This window comes from Macrobrachium nipponense, chromosome 49 (assembly GCF_015104395.2).
Source record: "Macrobrachium nipponense isolate FS-2020 chromosome 49, ASM1510439v2, whole genome shotgun sequence".
Classification (NCBI taxonomy): Eukaryota; Metazoa; Arthropoda; class Malacostraca; order Decapoda; family Palaemonidae; genus Macrobrachium; species Macrobrachium nipponense.
The window spans coordinates 4,267,940-4,274,557 of record NC_087224.1 but is presented as its reverse complement, the minus strand read 5'-3'; positions in this window follow the sequence as shown (position 1 = coordinate 4,274,557).

Genomic DNA, 6,618 nt, shown 5'->3' with positions numbered 1-6,618 from the left:
TAGCACCCAAAGTACTTTACACCCCTTCCCCTAAATCCGGACCAGCTACGTTTTAGGTACATCTCAGCGATTGCTAAATGGACGGGGATTTCGGAGGGATTTCACATGGGGATTTAGGTCGCAGGTCAATTGGATTTACACGTAATCCCCCACCCAGCCCTCTCCCCCCAAGGGGGAGAGGGGAGGGGGTGGTTCTCTGCCCTCCCTGCCAAACTTCCTGTCGAAAGAGAGGTTCACATTTAATGGCTGTAACTGGTTTTGCTTTCTCGTGAGACTGAGAAATAAAAAAAAATAACCTTCTCCTGTTGATGTTTTTCTTTGAAACTCTTACTCGTAGAGCAGAGAGAGAGAGAGAGAGAGAGAGAGAGAGAGAGAGAGAGAGAGAGAGAGAGACTCGAGCAAGAAAGATTTTATGAGCACTAAGATTTTGGCTCGAGAATTCACGCACAACTGCTGAGAGAGAGAGAGAGAGAGAGAGAGAGAGAGAGAGAGAGAGAGAAGGCTAATTTCGATAATGGCTCCCCTCCCGCTCCAAATATGAATGGGTTGCGTTCGGAACACGGCGCCAAGCACAACGGATTTCGCATCTATGTATATACAACTCCGCAGTCTCCGTGTCAAACATATCTGAAGCTATTGATACTTAGGCAAGTTTTTTTTTTTTTTTTTTTTCTATCAATATGGGGAAGGTTTTCTCAGGTTTTTAAAATGTTTTTGGCACACACACACACACATGCACCCACTCAGGAGGCGCCATTGTCTCGCTTCATGGAAACGGAGCACAGAAGAAGAAGAGTCGAAGGAAACTTTTGACAGCCATTAAGTCTTATCGAAAGGTCGTCATGACAGCCATCTTGAATTTAGATTTCATTTTCTTGCTTTCTGTCACATTCTAAGATCTTTGCTGGGTCCCGGGCTATGTAAAAATCTCTGCAGATCTTTTAGTAAGTGGCAGATGATAGAAAGTGATTTAACACAATAGAGGAGCTTTTAAAATAGGATTTATGATAAAGGGTATGTGTTTCTCTATAGGACATCAATCATACCAGCGATCTTAACTTTAGGTTGAGTTTTTTTCTGTTTTCCGTCATTTGTGAAAATCTCTGCAGATCTTTTAGTAAGTGGCAGGACTTATTGAAGGTGATTTGGCACAATAGAAGCGCTTTTACAATGGATTTTAGTTATCTCTAGGGGACGTCAATCCTTGAATTAAGGTCGTTTTTTTTTCTGCTTTCTGTCACATTCTGGGACATTTACAGGATCCCGGCAATGTACAAAAAAAATCTATGCAGATCTTTTAGTAAATGGCAGGACTTATAGAAAGTGATTTGACACAATATAAGAGCTTTTAAAACAGACTTATGATAAAAGGTATGTGTATGTCTAGAGGACGTCAATCATACCAGCGATCTTGACTTTGGGTCGATTTTTTCCTGCTTTCTGTCATATTCCGGGACCTTTAAAGGATCAAAAACCATATAAAAAACTGCAAATCTTATCGAAAGAGATTTGGCTTAACAGAAGAGCTTTTACAATAGACCTAATTACGAAAAAAGTCTCTCTCTCTCTAGAGGAAGGGAGTCATACCAGCGATCTTGATTTGCATTCAACGATTCAACTCTCTCTCTTTGGAAGTAATCTGCACAGTGTCTCAGATACAACTCTCTCTCTCTCTCTCTACCAAACCAAGCCCGAATTTAAGAGGATTCGAAGCCAATGAAAGAAACGGCCCAACCGCACCAATGAAAATGATTACGAGCAATTTTATTTATATTTTTTTCTCGCCTGTGGCAAGAGCTCCCTTTGCACGGCCATGTTGGAACTCCCATTACCACACCGCCCCCACAACTAAGCTTAATGCTTTCTTATGTGCTGGATCTCCCACCCGCTACCACCCCCCCCCCACCCCAACTCTCTCTCAGGAGCTGTAAAGATATCCTCCTCCAAAGATAGCTGGATCCTTTATAAGATCTTTTAAAGGGTGTGATTCTGTAGAGCCTTCCAGGGCGAAATATTATTTTTCCTTCGCTGCAAAACGCTGGATTTCACATAAAAGATTTGGGCGAATGGATTTCATTGAGAGAGAGAGAGAGAGAGAGAGAGAGAGAGAGAGAGAGAGAGAGAGAGAGAGGATCTGAATAAACGTTAAAATAAAACGTCCGAAAACGTAAAAATACAAATAAGATTAACGTTTTTCTCTCTAGATTTTCGTCGCCAGAATCAAATATTTCGAAAAATTAATTATTAGAAAATTGTCAATAAAAAAAATACTTTATTTGCAAAAAAACAAGAAAAACGAAAATATTTTTATTACCAAAAAACTCATCGAATTTAGACACAGCTTCTACAATGAGAGAGAAAAGAAACAAGAAATAGTTTAATTTTCATCTTTGTGTTTTTATGCAAATCGTCTTTTTTTCCTTATTGTCTGTATTGGAACGAAGTCTCTCTCTCTCTCTCTCTCTCTCTCTCTCCTCTCTCCCCGGCAACGACTATCGAGAGATTTTATCCACCTTTCATTCTTCTTCTTCGTCTTAGGGGGAAATGTTTGACATTTTTGGAAGAAATGGTTGTATGTTTTTGGAGGAAATGTTTAAAATTATTTTTGAAGGGAATGTTGAAATGTTTGTGGAGGATAATGTTTGAAATGTTTCAGACTTTTTGGAAGAAATGTTTATATATGTTTATGAAGGAAATATTTGAAATGTTTAAAATGTTTTTAGGAGGGAATGTCTGAAATGTTTACATGTCCTTGGAGGCGACATTTAAAATGTTTTTTAGAGAGAGAGAGAGAGAGAGAGAGAGAGAGAGAGAGAGAGAGAGAGAGATGCACTCGTATACCTGAAGGAAATCTCATAAACACCACCATTTCACGCACACTTTTTTTTTCTTGAATGAATCTCGTGAATTCGTAGTTAAAAAAAAAAAACTATGAATGAATTTTTGCTCACCGTCGAAAGATGCCATCTGTTGCCAGAACGCTTAATGACAGATTCTCATTACGACAAGAGGTACGAAACCGAATAAAATATTAATAAAAATGAATACAAAATACACAGGAGAATTCTCCAGAGCTCGAGAACAGAATAAATAGGTAAACAATTAGACAAGAAGGATGTATATTATTCATATTTGTTTACATCCGGTGGTGTAACAGATGATTCTTTGAATAACAGGAAATATGATTCAGCTTTCTTATGTCTTACAGTTTACTCGGTTGATGAAAAACATAAGTAAAAATAATTTTCATTTGCTGTTCAAACTTACAATCTCTCTCTCTCCTCTCTCTCTCTCTCTCTCTCTCTCTCTCTCTCTATATATATATATATATATATATATATATATATATATATATATATATATATATATATATATATATATATATATATATATATATATATATATATATATATATATTTCGATAAAGAAAAGCAACTATTGACAGCAAAAATATGAGAAATCTGCCAAAAAAGAGTAATAAAAAAACAAAAAACAATAATAATAAAACTTCGCCAACAGGAAAAAAAAACAGCCCAATAAAACAGTGAAAGAGATATTCGTCCAATTTCACCTCTATTCTCGACTTAGTTGTCAATTGAAAGGGATTTACGAGAGCTATAACAATTGTGAGAGAGAGAGAGAGAGTCGAGATAGAGAGAGAGAGAGAGAGAGAGAGAAGAGAAGAGAGAGGAGATAGAGAGGAGAGAGAGAGAGATTAATTATAATAGAAAAATAATTCCAAGTTAAAAAAAATTCATATAACTGAAACAATCACCAAAAATTATAAGATACAAAATTCCATTTACCTTTTAAAGACTCGGATAGATAGCAGTATAAGGACGCCCCTTCCATCGGCCTCTCCCTGGAAAAATTAAATGGAAATATTCTTCAAAACAGGGATACATTTTCAGTCAGTATATGAATTAAAGGTGCTTTTAAATTTTCTTTGAATACATAATAATATTGCAGAAAATACTAAGATTTGAACACTATCTGTATAATGATTCAGATACATATAAAGATATATATATATATATATATATATATATATATATATATATATACATATATTATATATATATATATATATATATATACATATATATATATATCACTATATATATATATATATATATATATATATATATATATATATATATATATATATATATATATATATATATATATATATATATATATATATATATATTATCTATATATATATATATTATATATATATATAATATAATATAGAAATATATATATATATATATATATATATATATATATTAGTATATATATATATATTATATATATATATAAAGATATATATATCTATATATATATTAAATAATATATAATAATATATAATATATATTATCTATATATATTATATATATCTATATATATATATTAAGATAATTATCTATATATTATATATATATATATCCTATATATATATCTATCTCTATATATATATAATATATATATATATATATTATATATATATATATATATATATATTATATTATTATATTATATTTATACAGTGGTCCCCCCGTATTTGCGGGGGATGCGTACCAGACCCCCCCCCGTGAATAGTTAGAATCCTGCGAATGTTTGGAACCCCTATAAAAATGCTAAAAACAGCCTATTTTGTTACTTAACACTCAAGAAAACCCACTAAAAATTTTCATACATGGTTTTTTTAATAGTTTTATCACAAAAAGTGCATTTTATGATGAAATTCATCAAAAAAACCAGGAATTTTTGGATATTTACCATAGAAAAATACAGCGAATGCGCGAATTTTCCGCGGATAATGCAGGGAAATGTTCCCTGAGAGAAATCCGCGAATGTGTGAGTCCGCGAATCTGGAGAACGCGAATACGGGGGGTTCCACTGTATATATATATATAAAATATATATATATATGTAAAAGGGGGAATGTACAGACTCATCATTTTTAACTTCCCTGGAGACTGAGTGTCCGAGCGACAGTTTAAGAATGCTGATGACTCTTTTTTTGGGATGGTGTGATCCTTACCTCAGTGCCATGAGAGCTTGTTCAAGGTGCCTTTGAAAACTGGCTGCAACCAGTTACCTGGGGCGTGGATGAAGGGTGTGAATTCATGTGTACGTGTACGAGCTATGTCCGTTCAGAATGGCAGGTAACTAGGAAGAACGATGGAGACGGTTGCCTTGGAGAGAAAGAGTGGATAGCTCTGCAAACGTTATATATTTATTCTGTGTGGAGATTCTGGGCTGGAGTTGGGTAAGAGTTACTGTGCTTTAGCCAAAGATGTGGCTTGTCTGTTTTTTGACATTTTGTAAAAATGTTCTATTTCATTTAATCTTTTGACTTTGTCTTTACGATTGTGTATGCTCATTAGTGTGTTCTTCTGTTCTTTTAAACAGGCGGATCTAGTGAGGGGGACTGTGTGGAGGGAACTATGTATTGGAGAAGAGATAATTGGTGTTTGACTAATTACTGATTAAGACCATTAAAATACCGGGGGGTTATCTAAGTTACTTGAACTTTGAGTTATCATTCCATTTTTAATTATCCTGTAAGAATCTGAGTTATTCAATTAGTACTTTACTTTGAATAAACGTATATTTGTTCCGCTCTGTTTGGTGACTAATGAAATGAGAGGAGGTTGTCGAGAGAGATGAGAGAGAGAGAAAGAGGGGGAAGGCATTGCTAGAGTGGGTATCAGGAGAGAGAGAGAGAGAGAGATGAGAGAGAGAGAGGTAGGGGGAGAGAGAGAGGCTATTGTCATTTGTCCTGAAGAGAGCGAGAGAGAGAGAGGCTATTGTCATTGTCTGAGAGAGAGAGAGGTAGGGGGAGGAGAATGTGTTACCACACTTAGTTTGCCTTCCGCTTTGGCTTAACGCTTACCAAATGTGATACGAGACTCTGGTCTCGTAAGATATATATTTATATATAAAATTCAAAACGAGAAAATCTTTCAAGACACTAAGAAATAAATTGGCACTTCCACAATGTAAAAGAAATTACTTAACAGTCGAATTAAATCAACTACAAAAATTACATATCATTTCTGCAAAACTACAAAATAAAACAAATAGTATGTACAAACAAACTTCAGTAACTTGGAAATTCTACAATACACAAAAAAAACATTCACAAAAAACTAACATATAAAATTTATGTATAAAAATCTGAGTTTATTTTACAAAAAATGGAGAAAGACTATATATTTGAATTTTAAGCTAAACAAATTTTCTTGGAAAACAACAATTGTTCTTTGCTGCATGATCTTTTTTTCCTTGGCAATGTTTATCTGTGTATTTGTATACATACATATACATAAATATTTACACTATGCATACATACATTTATTCATGTACATCCATACATATTTACACTAAATACATATACAATATAATTATTTATATTTTTCACAAACTGTTTTCTTGGCTTATGTTTTTACACTGGGGTCATTTTGACCTTTTGAGACCTCTTCTCCTGACCCTTTGTGACCTATTTTTGGCACCCCATAGGTCACAACGCCTACAACTGGGTTAATTTTGACCCTATATGACCAAAGGTCAGAAGTCACACCTTATAATTGACCTATTTCACAACCTTAA